Source organism: Schistocerca serialis, chromosome 8 (assembly GCF_023864345.2).
Source record: "Schistocerca serialis cubense isolate TAMUIC-IGC-003099 chromosome 8, iqSchSeri2.2, whole genome shotgun sequence".
NCBI classification, from domain to species: Eukaryota; Metazoa; Arthropoda; class Insecta; order Orthoptera; family Acrididae; genus Schistocerca; species Schistocerca serialis.
In genome coordinates, this window is record NC_064645.1 from 50570946 (window position 1) to 50588877 (window position 17932).

At 44.3% G+C, this 17932-nt stretch overlaps 1 protein-coding gene and 1 pseudogene across 4 annotated transcripts in view; one reads left to right on the plus strand and one right to left on the minus strand.

The window, feature by feature from the left end:
- The window catches only part of LOC126416625 (cytochrome P450 4C1-like), a 267648-nt gene that overhangs the window by 172729 nt on the left and 76987 nt on the right, over positions 1-17932 (minus strand). The gene's annotated exons all lie outside the window — the stretch shown is intronic.
- On the plus strand, positions 13651-13768 carry LOC126417417 (5S ribosomal RNA; annotated as a pseudogene).

The window sequence follows — 17932 nt, forward strand, 5'->3', positions numbered from 1 at the left end:
CTCGAAAACTTTACCAGACTGCGGCACCCCGATGCTTCGTAATCCTTACCTAACATAATCTCCTGTGTAATCCTTTCTTGGGTCTCCTGTGACCAGTAGGTATTTAGGAAAGCCCCTTTGAATTCGCGGCAGTTTGCGCAGCGCTACGCATGTGCCTTGCTACTGAATCTTCCAGGTATCCACAGACAAATTCCAATCCGTATACTAGTGGCCATGACTCGGGTAGTACCCTATCATATTGAGCAGTCCCTGACTTGGGGTGTAATGAATTGTGGTTCCCTTATGCAGTTATAAGAACATTCTTCTCACAATTTCCTCATCTAAAAAAAGGTCATAAGTCACACATACCAAATGTAGTATTGGGGAACACGGAGATCTTGATCTAAAATATGAATATTAATCTGACTGACAGAGAAGTTAGAATATTAATCTGACTGACAGAGTAGTTAAAGCGAGAGAGTGGCTTTCGACCTTTCAACTTGAGTTGCGTTTTACACTGAATGGACTAACAACTACACTTCAGCCGCTGCCAGGAACTGTGTTTTGTCGTCCGCGACTTTTCCTTCTGTGATATGTGGGAGATTCGACATGGCGATGTGCAGGGCTATACATATCACACGGGCCATTCTGCGAGTCGCATGGAGAGAATTTAAGTCTCAATGCTATCCAAGATGCAGGACGCTGGCCCTTGGCGTTCTTGGACCACTGTGCCTACGTCAGCACCGACCTCCTCCCACAGCAGTCAGTTTCGCTGTCACGTACCGTGGAAATGAAACACTGCACACCTTAGCAGCCTTAATGGTTGACAGCGTTTAGTGGTAGTTTGGACGGGGTACAGACGTCAATGCATGGCATACACGGTGATGATGGCTTGGTGGCAGGACTCCGCCAAACTTGCGATATGACAAGTCTTGATGCAATTGAACAGGGAAATGTCTCCACGTAATTGCCATACAACAGACTTCTCTTTCAGTGTGCTCCAAGAAGAATGGAAAAGGAGGAACGGTCAGCAGGCTGACGTCTAGACGAGGAGGACTTAAAGGACATACTCTCACAACCTGAAATAGTTGAAAGTGCAGTAATACAACGTGTGAGAGCACCCAACGGCTTGTAATAGTGAAGTGTGATAGCACGCAGAAGCTGATAGAGGAAGAGTATGAGATCATAGAACCTACAGATGGTAATGGGAATTACGAAGAGGACACAAATAGTGATGGACATGACATTAAAAATGAAGAAGTTTGTGTCCATACCTGCGGCCTGTTTATGAAACGTGTGAAAATGCAGTGAGACTGAATTAGAGAATATGCATGCGTTAACCACAGCGGTACGACACATAGTTAGGTACACTCATAAAAAAAACTGTACTATCAATTTTCCTGTCATGGTGGAAGTTGAACAGACTCAACTCGGTGTCAACAACTTGCCTACAAATACGAAGGAAGGAACTGCAGACTCTACCTTACGTCATCTTTAAGAGGAGACAGAAAACACTTAATATTGAGCTTCTGTACAGGCAATTAGTGATGACACATAGCCGAACTCTATATGATTACAGGTTACACTGGTCCGTGGCTGTGTGCTCACTAGGTTCCCGTCGCATTCACGTACAATCGAATCTCACCCCAACGGCAATGGAACAGAGACAAATGATTAAAATCGGCAGCTAAATGCGATGCGCAGTGTCATGGTAATGCAAGAACTCTGGAAAATGTTGCAGTAGTTGGAGCTACACATAATATGTGTACGGGAGCTATGTTCCAGAAAAGGAGCAGTACTCCACATGCCAGTTGCAGCACAGATCAAAACATCAGAACATCACCCACTTGCAGCGACTGTGGTGCCAGGTAAAGACATTACAGTGGGAAAGATGCGTCAACTCAGCGACGAACGTCCAGTGACACTAGAAATAATGACTGTCTTAGGAAAATTTTACATAACTTATCAATATTTTCGAAACAGTCAGAAGATACAACCACACGTAGAAAAATTAAAGACAGCAGCAATATTGGGTCCACACGATGGACACATTTTCGTAATGGACACAAAAGCAAAATCAACATTCTGGACTGAGCGAGGCGGCGCAGTGGTCAGCACACTGGACTCGCATTCGGGAGAATGACGGTTCAGTCCCGCGTCCGGCCATCCTGATTTAGGTTTTCCTTGATTGCGGTATATCGCTCCAGGCAAATGCCGGGATGGTTCAAAAATGGCTCTGAGCACTATGGGACTCAACTGCTGTGGTCATAAGTCCCCTAGAACTTAGAACTACTTAAACCTAACTAACCTAAGGACATCACACACATCCATGCCCGAGGCAGGATTCGAACCTGCGACCGTAGCGGTCGTGCGGTTCCAGACTGTAGCGCCTTTAACCGCTCGGCCACTCCGGCAGCCCGGGATGGTTCCTTTGAAGGAACACGCAAGACTTCATTCCCCATCCTTCCCTAATACGATTAGACCGATGACCTCGCTGTTTGGTCTCTTCCCCCAAACAACCCAACCCCCTCAACATTCTGGCATAGCGGGGTAACGGGAGAAAGTGTGCTGTGCCTGCAGGACATCATACAAGAGCGTGATCTGCATATCATCAACAGGCCACTCAACCCACCTTCTTCCCAAAATAGCGCTGTTTCGGCAACAAATATTGATTTTTACCTCGGCAAATTCGAAAGTCAGTGGCCACATTACAACTGGAAGGTCCGTTATGAACTTAGAAGTGACCGTAATCTCATTTACTTCACAATTACAAGCGCAGATAATGACTTAGACACTAGAATCCAGCCCGAGAGAATATACATTCTACGCAGAGCGAATTGAGAACTTTTAGAGGAGGAATTCAAGACACAACAACTGCAAGGAAGCCGATTTGATGTTGACTTCAAAGCAGAGAAATTGGTGCGAACGCTACAGATGGCCCAAGACAAGCTGATCCCAATATTTTTTTAGGAAATCAAAGGGGATTTGTGTGGTGTCACCGCCAGACACCACACTTGCTAGGTGGTAGCTTAAATCGGCCGCGGTCCATTTAGTACATGTCGGACCCGCGTGTCGCCACTGTGTAATCGCAGACCTAGCGCCACCACCATGGCAGGTCTCGTGATACGAGAGAGCACTCGCCCCAGTTGTACGAGAACCTAGCTACCGACCAGACGAAGCCTTTCTCTCTCATTAGCCGAGAGACAGAATAGCCATCAGCTAAGTTAATGGCTACGAACTAGCAAGGCGCCATTAGCCATACAGTGATTGTACTTAAAGTCTCCTGTGTATCGTCAAGATCGATGTACCACAAGGAATGAGTAAAGTTAAGTATTAAACCTGCTCCGTACTTTTCTTCCTAACATTAATTACGTATCCTGTTCCAGTACTTCACGCCCGTCTGCGTTAGTCTAGCTTGCCTTTTCAGCCATCTCAACTTCACGGTGTCGGCCCAGATACCGACACAACAATTTGAATCCTGCCTTCAGTCATTACGATATAGAGCAAAGCAGACGAGGAGATACTACCAGAGATCTTTAGGAGAAACAGAATGACAAAGGAGGCTGACTTTCTATCGAACAGCCAAAAAACAATATAAAGAACACACTACACCAGAGAAGAGGACAAAAATGGAAGGCGTACATCAAGGATCAAATTGTAACAGATGTTTGGAGCTTTCCTCGCAAACTTGCAATAAATAATGTTCGAGCACCCTCTATAGTATCGACCCTGAGAAGACCCGACGGCACGATGACGACTGCGAAACATCATGCAGTAACTACTCAGAACTTTGTTCCCGACAGATAAAACGATGGAAGACACAGGGTTCCATCGGTATCTTTGCTCTGAAGTACTAGAGCAGCATGTGAATAAGAGTGTTCTGATTCCATTTGCTCAGGCGGAAGTGAGACTGGCAATAATGAAGTTAGAGAAGAAGAAAGCATCAGGACGTGATAGAATACTGGCAGAAGTGTTGCTTCAGCTAGTTGACCAAATTGTGCCATATATAAGATGAACATCAACAAAAGCAAAACGAGGATAATGGAATGTAGTCGAATGAAGTCGGTTGATGCTGAGGGAATTAGATTAGACACTTAAAGTAGTAAACGAGTTTTGCTATTTGGGGAGCAAAATAACTGATGATAGTCTAAGTAGAGAGGATATAAAATGTAGACTGGCAATGGCAAGGAAAGCGTTTCTGAAGAAAAGAAATTTGTTAAAATCGAGTTTAAATTTAAGTGCCAGGAAGTCGTTTATGGAAGTATTTGTATGGAGTGTAGTCATGTATGAAAGTGAAACGTGGACTATTAATAGTTTAGACAAGAAAAGAAGCTTTCGAAATGTGGTGCTACACAAGAATCCTGAAGACTAGATGGGTAGATCACACAACTAACGAGGAGGTATTGAATGGAACTGGAGAGAAGAGAAATTTGTGGCACAACTTGACTAGAAGAAGGGATCGGTTGGTAGGGCATATTCTGAGGCATCAAGGGGTTTAGTATTGGAGGGCAGCGTGGAGGGTAAAAATCGTAGAGGGAGACCAAGAGATGAATACACTACACATATTCAGAAGGATCTAGGTTGCATTAGGTACTGGGAGATGAAGAACCTTGCACAGGATAGAGTAGCATGGAGAGCTGCATCAAACCAGTCTCTGGACTGAAAACCACAACAGCAACAACTTAGGGGATAGGCAAAATAATGTGAACAGTGGTAGTAATGGGATGGTTGTGTTTGGTAGTTGACAATGCTGGTAAGCCACGTGTCGCGCTGGAGCGTGCGTGTTCAGTACGGACCAGGCATCAGTGCAGGTTGTTTACGAGTAGTGTATGATTCGTATTTGCACTCAGAGGCCGAGATCGCGATGCAATGAAAGACCTAACAGAGTTCCAGAGAGGGTAGATTATGAGGAACCTGTTAGCTGGACTTTCACTAATGAAGACAGCCAACGTACTGAGTGTTTAAGGAAAAAAAATCAAATGGCTCCAAGCGCTATGGAACTTAACATCTCAGGTCATCAGTCCCCTAGACTTAGAACTACTTAAACCGAACTAACACAAAGACATCACACACATACATCCCCGAGGCAGGATTCGAACCTGCGATCGTAGCAGCAGCGTGGTTCCGGACTGAGGCGCCTAGAACAGCTCGGTCACAGTGGCCGGCCAGTGTTTCAAAAGCAACTGTTTCAACAGTCATGACAGCCTTCATAAAACATGGAAAGACATAATCGTGTAAACGTAATAGTGGGCGCCAATCAGAACTAAATGACAGAGATGGTACTACGCTAACACGTATCGTGTCAAAACGACATGAAAGTACGGCGGCTAAAGTGACTGCAGAGCTCAATAGCCATCTGCGAGGCCCCGTATCTATCGACACTGTCCGCCGAGAACTCCATAAAGCGAACGTTCATGGACGAACTGCTATACTGAAACCATTAGTGACGACAACCAACGCAAAGAAGCGTAAAACATGGTATCAGGAACATAAATCGTGGACGCCTGTTCAGTGGAAACACCTCGTCTGTTCCTACGAATCAGGTTGAAACCTGCACCACGCAAGTAACGAGCAGCCCTTAGTGGCTCGCCATCACAGTTTTCTTTATCTTTAATATTTTTGTGACTAATGCCCTTTTGGCATATTTATTATTTTATAAATGACATATAAGTACTGCCAGTCTTTCACGACGATTCCGTACTTATACTCTATCATACGTTTTTAGTTATAATTCTGTGACCATGTTATACAATATAGACGATTCTGAGGAAGACACTCCTAGCAGTGTCGAAACCAGGTTAATTTGTTAAAAATAGTGTCCGAGTGCTGATTTCCTTCACTTGTGTCCAAGGTATCTCTATAACAGTCTACGAGATAACTGCGCAGACAGGTAGGTGCATTTAGAATGTCCTGGAAAGAAAACTGTGAAAGATAACACCAAAGGCAGCCGACAGAGATCTGTTTGTGGTCCAGAGTTCTGGGAAGTTGCCATAGAGCCATTACTTAATCAGCTTTAGAGTATAACAAACACCAGAGGATGCATCGCCTACGCAGACGATCTGCTAATGATAGTATCTGCTAGCACGAGGTCTAAATTAGACGAAAGCAGTTTGGTAGTTGTTGACACACTAAGAAAATAGTGGGTAGAAAACGAACTAACGATAGCAGGGCACAAAAATGTCTATATGTTACTACAAGGAACATGATCAAGAACGAGAAATCCCACAATCAGAATAAATGACCAGACTATGAAATCAAAAGAGGTATATAGGTACCTTGGATTAACATCGACAAAAAGCAAAACTACCATCCACATATACAAATCGTTCGCCAGAGAGGCATTAAAATCCTAAATAAAATAGTAACAGCTGGTGAAAGAAGCTTTCGGGTGTCAGTAAGTGCAGTATGAACGTACGACAACGCAATATTACTCGCTATTGTGAGTTACGGGTCGAGTGTTTGGACTCATTGTGCCTCTGCTATCCTTACCTTTCTGGCTCTGATTAGTGTACTGCGAGTGACACACGCGTATAGAACAACACCGACTGAGGCATTGCTGGTGATATTAGGCTTGCTACGTCTAGACGTAGCAGTAAGAAATAGAGGTGCACAATATTGACTCAGAAAGCGCGAATATGATAAGGTAAAGGAGTAGTGGGTGCAAGAGCCGATTCGAATAAGGAAATAAAAGCATGTGATGGTAGAGAATGACAAAAAATTTGGGACAGGGAGGGGAACCTACCATTTCCTTTCTAACATAAAAGAAAGAACAAGAATGACGTACTTCCTTCTGACCAAGGTAGCTACATATATCCTGTCGGGACATGGACCGTATGCCATCTACTTCCTAAAAGTAGGATAATGCACCACAGACTCTTTTGTAGTTAATACTACTTTTTGTTTTAATGTAGTTATTCTTTGTAGATCCTTCACCCCCCCCCCCCAATAGCATATCTTTTAGTTATTCCTAACAGATGTGAAATCATATTAAAATATTAAGTGTTTTATTCATGTCAAGTCATATGCAACATCCGTTCTGTTTTTATACAGATAACAGACTAAAAGAAACTAGCAATTAAATAAATAAATAACTACTTCTGGTGGGTCTTGCCCACTCGTCTCGTGTTGTTGTTGTGGTCTTCAGTCCTGAGACTGGTTTGATGCAGCTCTCCATGCTACTCTATCCTGTGCAAGCTTTTTCATCTCCCAGTACCTACTGCAACCTACATCCCTTCGAATCTGCTTAGTGTATTCATCTCTTGGTCTCCCTCTATGATTTTTACCCTCCACGCTGCCCTCCAATATTTTATTAGTGATCCCTTGATGCCTCAGAACATGTCCTACCAACCGATCCCCTCTTCTGGTCAAGTTGTGCCACAAACTTCTCTTCTCCCCAATCCTATTCAATACCTCCTCATTAGTTATGTGATCTACCCATCTAATCTTCAGCATTCACTTTCACGAATGTAAAATTAGAGAGATTAGAGCGCGCACGGAGGCTTTCAGACAGTCGTTCTTCCCGCGAACCATACGCGACTGGAACAGGAAAGGGAGGTAATGACAGTGGCACGTAAAGTGCCCTCCGCCACACACCGTTGGGTGGCTTGCGGAGTATCAATGTAGATGTAGATGTAGATGTAGATTCTTATCTAGCACCACATTTCGAAAGCTTCTATTCTCTTCTTGTCCAAACTATTTATCGTCCATGTTTCACTTCCATACATGGCTACACTCCATACAAATACTTTCAGAAACGACTACCTGACACTTAAATCTATACTCGATGTTAACAAATTCCTCTTCTTCAGAAACGCTTTCCTTGCCATTGCCAGTCTACATTTTACATCCTCTCTACTTCAACCATCATCAGTTATTTTGCTCCCCAAATAGCAAAACTCCTTTACTACTTTAAGTTTCTCATTTCCTAATCTAAATCGGCCGCGGTGGTCTAGCGGTTCTGGCGCTCAGTCCGGAGCCGCGCGACTGCTACGGTCACAGGTTCGAATCCTGCATCGGGCATGGATGTGTGTGATGTCCTTAGGCTAGTTAGGTTTAAGTAGTTCTAAGTTCTAGGGGACTGATGACCATAGATGTTATGTCCCATAGTACTCAGAGCCTAATCTAATTCCCTCAGCATCACCCGACGTAATTCGACTACATTCCATTATCCTCGTTTTGCTTTTGTTGATGTTCATCTTATATCTTCCTTTCAAGACACTGTCCATTCCGTTCAACTGCTCTTCCAAGTCCTTTGCTGTCTCTGACGGAATTACAATGTCATCGGCATACCTCAAAGTTTTTATTTCTTCGCCATGGATTTTAATACCTACTCCGAATTTTTCTTTTGTTTCCTTCACTGCTTGCTAAATATACAGATTGAATAACATCGGGGAAAGGCTACAACCCTGTCTCACTCCCTTCCCAACCACTGATTCCCTTTCATGCCCCTCGACTCTTATAACTGCCATTTGGTTTCTGTACGAATTGTAAATAGCCTTTCACTCCCTGTATTTTACCCCTGCCACCTTCAAAATTTGAAAGAGAGTATTCCAGTCAACATTGTCAAAATCTTTCTCTAAATCTACAAATTCCTTAATCTAGCTTCCAAGATAAGTCGGAGGGTCAGTATTGCCTCACGTGTTCCAACATTTCTACGGAATCCAAACTGATCTTCCCCGAGGTCGGCTACTACCAGTTTTTCCATTCGTCTGTAAAGAATTCGGGTTAGTATTTTCCAGCTGTGACTTATTAAACTGATAGTTCAGTAATTTTCACATCTGTCAACACCTGCTTTCTTTGGGATTGGAATTATTATATTCTTCTTGAAGTCTGTGGGTATTTCGCCTGTCTCACACATCTTGCTCGCCAGGTGGTAGAGTTTTGTCAGGACTGGCTCTCCCAAGGCTGTCAGTAGTTCTAATGGAATGTTGTCTACTCCCGGGGCCTTGTTTCGACTCAGGTCTTTCAGTGCTCTGTCAAACTCTTCACGCAGTATCATATCTCCCATTTCATCCTCATCTACATTCTCTTCTATTTCCATAATATTGTCTTCAAGTACACCGCCCTTGTATAGACCCTCTATATACTCCTTCCACCTATCTGCTTTCCCTCCTTTGCTTAGAACTGGGTTTCCATCTGAGCTCTTGACAAGTGTCTCTCTTTTCTCCAAAGGTCTCTTTAATTTTCCTGTAGGCAGTACCTATCTTACCCCTAGTGAGATAAGCCTCTACATCCTTACATTTGTCCTCTAGCCATCCCTGCTTAGCCATTTTGCACTTTCTGTCGATCTCATTTTTGAGACGTTTATATTCCTTTTTGCCTGCTTCATTTACTGCATTTTTATATTTTCTCCTTTCATCAATTAAATTCAATATTTCTTCTGTTACCCAAGGAGTTCTACTAGCCCTCGTCTTTTTACGTACTTGATCCTCTGCTGCCTTCACTACTTCATCCCTCAAAGCTACCCATTCTTCTTGTTGTGGATTGGCAGGAGAGCCAACCCACGGAGTTTGGAGGAAGCCGAAAAGCACGCGTTTTAGCTCACGCAGGTTGGCGAGAGGTCTGGAACAGGACAAGGAATTCAGACTTCAGAAAAAAGGTGGTACTTGGTGGAATACTTAACTTTAATCCATCAATGTTGAATGTAGCTCTTGTCTGTACATTCTTCACAATATCGATAGCAACTGATAATGGCGCCTTGCTTGGTCGTAGCAAATGACGTAGCTGAAGGCTATGCCAACTATCGTCTCGGCAAATGAGAGCGTATTTTGTCACTGAACCATCGCTAGCAAAGTCGGTTGTACAACTGGGACGAGTGCTAGGAAGTCTCTAGACCTGGCGTGTGGCGGCGCTCGGTCTGCAATCACTGATAGTGGCGACACGCGGGTCCGACGTATACTGACGGACCGCGGCCGATTTAAAGGCTACCACCTAGCAAGTGTGGTGTCTGGCGGTGACACCACACTTCTTCTACTGTGTTTCTTTCCCCCATTCCTGTCAATTGTTCCCTTATGCTCTACCTAAAACTCTGTACAACCTCTGGTTCTTTCAGTTTATCCAGGTTCCATCTCCTTAAATTCCCACCTTTTTGCAGTTTCTTGTTTTAATCTACATTTCATAGCCAATAGATTGTGGTGAGAGTCCACATCTGCCCCTGGAAATGTCTTATAATTTACAACCTGGTTCCTATATCTCTGTCTTATCATTATACATAATCTGTCTGAAACTTGTCAGTATCTCCAGGCTTCTTCCATGTATACAACCGTCTTTCATGATTCTTTAACCAAGTGTTAGCTATGATTAAGTTGTGCTCTGTGCAAAATTCTACCAGGCGGCTTCGTCTTTCATTTCTTAGCCCAATCCATATTCACCTACTACGTTTCCATCTCTCCCTTTTCCTACTACCGAATTCCAGTCACCCATGACTATTAAATTTTCGTCTCCCTTCAGTATCTGAATAATTTCTTTGATTTCATCATACATTTCTTCAATTTCTTCATCTGCAGAGCTAGTTGGCATATAAATTTGTACTACTGTAGTAGGCGTGGGCTTCGTGTCTATCTTGGCCACATTAATGCGTTCACTATGCTGTTTGTAGTAGCTCAGTCTCACTCCTATTTTTTCATTCATTATTAAACCTACTCCTGCATTACCCCTATTTGATTTTGTATTTATAATCCTGTATTCGCCTGACCAAAAGTCTTGTTCCTCCTGCCACCGAACTTCACTAATTCCCACTATATCTAACTTTATCCTATCCATTTCCCTTTTTAAATTTTCTAACCTACCTGCCCGATTAAGGGATCTGACATTCCACGCGTCTCGTATAGCGTGCCTAAGAGACGCTGCGTTCTCAATATGCTATACAACAATTCAAGCAAATAACATTAGTAGTTTTATTTCAATGAAGCAAGTTGACAATACTTAACTTGAATGTACAATGGTGTCGCACGTGATGGGCGACGTGCAATATAAATCCGAGTTCTTGCTATACATAATGTTCAAACAGGCAATGGATATGGATCACAACAATCTGATATCGTAACACTCTCTGCTAGGTCGTGCTAATACTCTCCACTAATGTCCGTATACTGAGCCGATCTGAGCTCACTCACTCACTCAAAGCACGGATTGAACCTCGAGACAGATGGGGCAGGAGTCTAAGCAGCGAAGCTGGTGTTCCTCCGTGGCAGGCAATGGTGGTAAAACGATGGCCTCTGGTACAGATGGTCCTCAGGCTACTATAGAAGGTTTTAGGAGTAGGCGATGGCGGCAGCGTCCTCTGGGGCAGGTCGTCTTCTGCCGGAGCACCACTCCTCCTTGAGCCACTTCTCGGCGACCTGGTGGACGCGCCCCCAGTGGTCGGGGGTGGTGACGGGGAGGGCGTCGGTCGCTCGCAGCTCCCGCCGAAACTCCACCTCGTGCAGCAGGTGGAGGTCGCACGGGCAGAGTTGAGGGGGAGGCTCGGGTACGTCAGGCGGCGTAAATCGACATGGGTCGTTCACGAGAGGGTACGACCCGTCCTCGAGTGACGCCGCGATCTTCTCAAGGAAGGACGTGCCTTTTCAGTTCGGTGTAAAGAACATTTCCTGAGGAAAAACGGTTCGTGTGCCCCTAATTCTTCCTTTGGAGATCACCTGTTAATCACAGGACACTCTCCTAAAGGGGTTGAGAAGATGGAAATTTTGCATATTGAGAAAAAAAAATAGGGCGTGAACTTGATATTTTGGAGGAGCTGGAAATTTTCAAGCATTTACTTTCGAATGACGCTCTTTTTCCCAGCGAGCAGGTGCAGTTGCGCAGAAGAAGTTATATCAGTGGTATAAAGCCGCTGCTTGACGAGGTCTAACACTTTGCTATACCAACAACTTCTTGCAGAGTCAGAGATACCTTTTCTTTCTACTTTTTACGGCTGATATACGTAAATTAAAAAAAAACCTTTTTTGGTTTTTATAACGTGTCTATTGTAGTAAGCAGTAATGTCATTTAATGGATTATTTCGTATATGTCTTCTTTATGCATTTATTGTGGAATTTTTGTACTACAGCCAGTCATTCATTAGTTGTATTTTGTATCATGCAGTATCCCGCAATTGTAATTACTTCATGTACACCGTTCAGGTGTTTGTTCACTTCCTTTCCTGCATTTACGAGAGATGTTTACAAAATAGCTTGTTTTACCAATTAGCCACCAGATGGCGGTCTTGCCTTGAAGTTGCCGTGGCGCACAAGTCACACGATGTTTCAGTTTTGTGTTGACTGTAGCGGAGGACACATGGCAGCCCCTAGTGGGTAGCACCTCTGTTGCATTTTATTTTAATTCTGACCATCTGACGCTGTTAGGTATGACCGCAGCTTTCGTACGTTACGATGTAACATTTAGTTTTAATTTTGTCCGAAGAAGGTGTCCCTTGTGACACCGAAACCTAGGTCACAAATTAATTGTGTTCGCTACTGAGGGCTGTGTTTTTCAAATTTTGTATTGTACAACAGTCGCCGATCGACAGCCATGTTAAAAGCTTTATTATTCTTAAGGAAGGGCTGCACAGTGCGTTCATCTGGGAGCAGCAGGCACAGGGGCAGCCCCCCCCCCCCCCCTCCTCGGAAGTCCCTGCCTCGACGTGGGAGGTGACTGGCGGCGACTCTTTCCTGGTTCGCGGGACCGCCGCCACAGTGGGAGGCAGTCTGGGTGAGTCGACGTCAATCCCCTCCCGCATTTCTGAAGGTGAAGACGTGGTGGGCGTCTGCGTGGCGGCGTCCGCACCCACCGGGCGCCCCGCGGTGGAGGCGGGCGCGAAAGTGGGCGCCACGCAGCCCCTGGAGCTGACGAGGGACACTTGCGAGCTCTTCCTTAAGTGCGGCCCGCTCGGCGGGGGGGGGGGGGGGGAGGGGGGGGGGAGGCGTCCTGGCACCAGACACCGCTGCACGGGTGTCGCGGCGAAACTCCTTAAAAGACAGCCGCAGCTACGCGAGTTGCCGGCGTGTGTTGGACCGCCGCAGTTCGCGCACCTGCTGGCCGCCCCTTGAGGCTCGGTGCAACTGCGGGTGCCGTGGGCTGCCGCGCACTTCGAGCACACGACGCCGTTCTCGCAAACGTTCGCAGTGCGCCCCAGGTGCTGGCACCTGTAGCACTGCACGCCCTCGCGTTTCCGCTGAGGGCGCTCAGGCTGTCGTCGGCGGCCGCTGTCGCTCCCCACCGCAGCGATGAGAAGCTCCAGTGCGGCTGCGAGCTGCTGTCCCTTGCGTTGGGCTGGTGACGTCGGAGTGCGCGAGCGACGGTAGCGAAGTGAGCCGCAGCAAGTCGGGCAGCGGCGTGCGTGATTGCGTGCGTGCGCGCGTGCGTGTGCTGATCTGAGCGGCCGGAGCGGCGCTTACATTCACTTCGGCCTGAGGACGTCCCTGTCGCGGTGCGGTCTTTTCCCGTGCACCACTGGCCGATGTCCTTTCACCGCCTTCTCTGGTCTCGCATTGCTCATCTCGGTTCCGGCGCTTGTGGTTGCGCCAGAACAACTCCAAAAAAGGACGTACAAGCGTACTGTAGCCAGTCTCTTCAGTAGTCCCGTTGGGTTTTCTCAGCGTTCCGCCAATAAATCGCAGTCTTTGGTTTGCTTTCCCGTAACATTATGTATGTCATCGTTCCGACTTAACATTTCCCTAACTGTAGTCTCTAAACGGCAACGGCCTTGCCGCGGTGGATACACCGGTTTCCGTGAGATCACCGAAGTTAAGCGCTGTCGGGCGTGGTCGGCACTCGGATGGGTGACCATCCAGGCCGCCATGCGCTGTTGCCATTTTTCGGGGTGCACTCAGCCTCGTGACGCCAATTGAGTAGCTACTCGACCGAATAGTAGCGGCTTCGGTCAAGAATACCATCATAATGACCGGGAGAGCGGTGTGCTGACCCCACGCCCCTCCTATCGACATCTTCGACTGAGGATGACACGGCGGTCGAATAGTCCCGGTAGGCCACTCGTGGCCTGAAGACGGAGTGTGAGTAATCTCTAAATACTTACTTGAATTTACAGCCTGTATATTTGTGTGATTTATCATGTAACAGAAATTTAGCGGTTTTCTTTTGGTATTCATGTTGATGACTTCACACTTTTCATTATTTAAGACTCCATTGCCACTATTTGCATCATACAGATATCTTGTCTGAAGCGTTTTGCAATTTGTTTTGATCGTTTAGTGACTTTATAAGACGGTGAATGACACCATCATCTGAAAACATTGTAAAAGTGCTACTAAGATTGCTTCCTAAATCGTTTATGTAGATCAGGAACAGCAGAGGACCTACAACACTTCCTTGGCAAACGAAAGATATTACTTCTTGTTTATTTGATGTCTTTCCTTTAGTCACTACGAACTACGATCTTTCTGACAGGAAATGACGAATCCAATCGCACAACTGAGACAATAGTTTATTAGAGATAACTTGTCAGGTATGGTGTCAAAAGCCTTCTGGAAAGCTAAAAATCTGGAATCAGTTTGACATCCCTTGTCAACAGCACTCATTACTTCGTGAGAATAAATATCTAGTTATGTTTCACAAATTCTCTGAATCCGTGTTGGCTGTCTGTCAATATATCGTTCACTTCGAGATAATTCATAATGTTGGAACACAGTGTATGTTCCAAAATCCTACCTCAAATCTATGTTAGCGATGTGGCTCTGTAGTTCAGCGGATTACTGTTATTTCTTTCTGGATATTGGTGCGGCCTATACAGCTTTCCGGTTTTAAGTAAGAATGTCTCAACGAGCGATCAGTTGTATATGATAGCCACATATGAAGCTATTGCATCAGCATACTCCGAAAGGAACCTGAGCGGTATAAACTCAGGTCTGGAGGCCTTACCTGTATTAAATGATTTAGGCTGCTCTGTTACACCCAGAATATCTATTTCTGAGTTAGTCGTGTTGTCAGTTGTTCTTGGTCGAAATCTGGATTATTTTCTTCGTCCCGCATGGTGAAGGAATTTCGAAAAATCTAACTTAGTAACTCACCTTTGGTGGCACTGCCATTAGCAGCATGACCATTGTTATCGCGCAATGGAGATATTGATTGAGTCTTTCCATTGATGTACAGTCATGCTCAAAACTATCCGAACGACCTGAACTGCATTTCGCCTGATTCGCATGCAACCGGCATAACGCGGCTGTCTAGCAGGTCCTCTAATCGCTTCTTGGTACAGTCGTTTGGCTATTGAAAATGGTTCCAGCAAGTCACCACTAGAAAACACTGCTCTGTATCGCAGTAACTCGTGATGTAAAGTAATACCACTATGCTACAAATATCAAGGAACACCTTATCACAGATAAGAGTGTCGTTAAGGCTTGTAATCTCACATTTCTTACAATAAATTACATACTTGAAATGTTGCCACTCTCATTACTATGTCAGATAGGTAATGCACGTTGTGAGTTCGTCGTATTTATGATTTTATCGTCAAAGTATCATACAGTACTTATTATTTAACACAAAATTATATTAAAAATTTAAGTTATCCACGAGCAGCTAGTTGAGAATATGTATGAACTTCAAATGACACGACGAACCGTCTCGTTCTGCGTATGGATTCAAACCTAGGCAATGCAAAATAAGCAAAGATTTCGTGACTGACGCAAACTAACAGTCATTCCTGATTAGGCATACAGAGAGTGATATACCTCGATTTTAGACAGTATGAGTTAGCAAATATCAACTTTAAATTACATAACACAAACATTTTTAACGGACGCGAATTCCTCCCCAGCATCTCTTGTCCCTGTTAACGAACTACGAGAGATGTTAAATATTGCTTCTTCACAAGTAACTTCACAAGTAACTTACTTGAAATGCCGTGAGGTAAAGCTTTGTGTTGGACGGGGATTCGAACCCAGAATCTAATTGGATTGATATCGAAGCATAACCAACTGTGACATATCGGATTTTCTCGGCAGTAGCTAGATGTTTTAACTGAAATGACGAGAAGAAACATTAATTTTTTCCTTCCCAGGACTCCAACCCGGCACCTATCGTTGTTATATTCTAGAGAAAACGAACGTTAAATATGGGTTTGTTGCACCAGCAGCGACATGTGAGCATGTTTGAACTATAAATAATATGACGAAGAGTTCAGTGCTCACTGGGAATAGAGCCCCACACATATCGTTGTTGACTACACACAAAGAGACGTCAGCTACCGAATTTTTCTCCACCAGCAGCTCGGAATAACATCTTGAACTTACAGTGATCTCGCAAATAGTTCTGTGTCCCACTGGGAGTTAAAAACGTTAGATATCGTTAGTGTTGACAACGAATGAAAAAACATTAAAAATCAAAATTATTATCCACCAGCAGATAGGTGTTCTCATGCTAGAGCTTGATAATACATAATGAAATCTTTAGTGCCGGCCAGGATTCGAACCCATTCACACGTAATATGTGGAGATGTTGAGGAATCGGCAGTTTTGAACAAACAACAAATTGTAGCCGAGCTGTGTTGCCACGAAGAGATCAAATTCCGCGTTAAGAGCGGTCTGAGTCGCATTCTCAGTTCAGAACCAATTTTATCGACATACAGAAACTCAGATAAAAGATGGAATAAGTGTCCTGTGACTCTACATAGCGTTTGCTTCGACACTAGGAATAAATAACTAGTATAAGAAAGGTTACTGGTGATAGAGTTTCTACATGTTGCCACTCCAGACTTTATTGTGGTTCAACATAACGCCTACTTGGCAGATAAGGAATGCCATCATATATGTGAATTTCAGACCACACTGCCATTATATCTTCTTCACTTGGTGTAGTCAGAAGAGAATGGAATCTTTCTCCTCCTATCTAAAATCATTCATAGAAGTGGGAATTGAACCCAGACCATAGGTATAAGAACCTAACATCAGTCGAACATACCACCAAACCCTCTTTTCTATGACTCATTTTTCTATCGTTGCGCCACACTGGATGAGAATTCTGACACACAGGCTCCCTGTAGTAAATTGCAGCGTGTTCAGTAAATTCGTTTACTTGGTTGACCGAATCACCATGAACTAGCTGCCTCGGCTACCCAGTGCATACATTCGACTCTATTTTGTAATCACCGAAATAAAATCACGTAACTGCCACCTACACAGAACTGCCAACAGTGTAGGATGCAGACATTTAAATAGGAAGCGTTCCTTTCCACTTGAGCTATTCTATTGCGCTATCTGTTTGTAAAAAACGTCGTGCAGCGCAAAAGAAAAGCTCTAACTGTTTCTCTCAGAAGTCTAGACCCGGCCATTTGCATTATCTGGCAGCGCTGTGGTATGCAGAAGTTCTGGAGGAATTATTGTTCAGCTCTGGAGCGGTTGTAGCTATGTGTCAGCTGGTAGCGTAATGGTAAGTGTCGTGCACCGTAGATAAGATGTCGCGAGTTCGGATACATTTACTACTAAATTTTTTTAAAACGCAATTCTGCTGTCTACTGAAGTTACCAATCTAATGGAACTTCGAACATAATTCCCTTCACTTCTCAACCCAAAATAGTCGCATGAGGAAAAAGGGCTAACTTCTGTGACATTTTGTTCTTTTCAGTTTTAATAGACAGCCAGGTAGCAGATGCATCTCGAAGCTTTTGTATTATGCATGGGGAGAGGGCATCGTGCCCAAATAGTCAGAAAAGTATTTTCTACATTATCTGTAGTGTGGTAGTGTCATTTTATTCTTCTTCAAACATTGTTTGACAGCTTTAACTCAGAACAAGGTGTCTACATGCATGTAATCAATAAACTGCATGTGCATCGTCAGACTGTTATAGATAACAACAGAGAATTAGCATATATCGTTGATGATTAATTTCGCTCTCATGTTTACTAATGTTTCAACAACACTAAAGGAAACCTTACGAAAACTGTGCACTGTATTATAAGAAATGAAATAAAACTACCCACAATAACCTTACGACGAAAGTCTGTTTTAATAAAACTGAGTA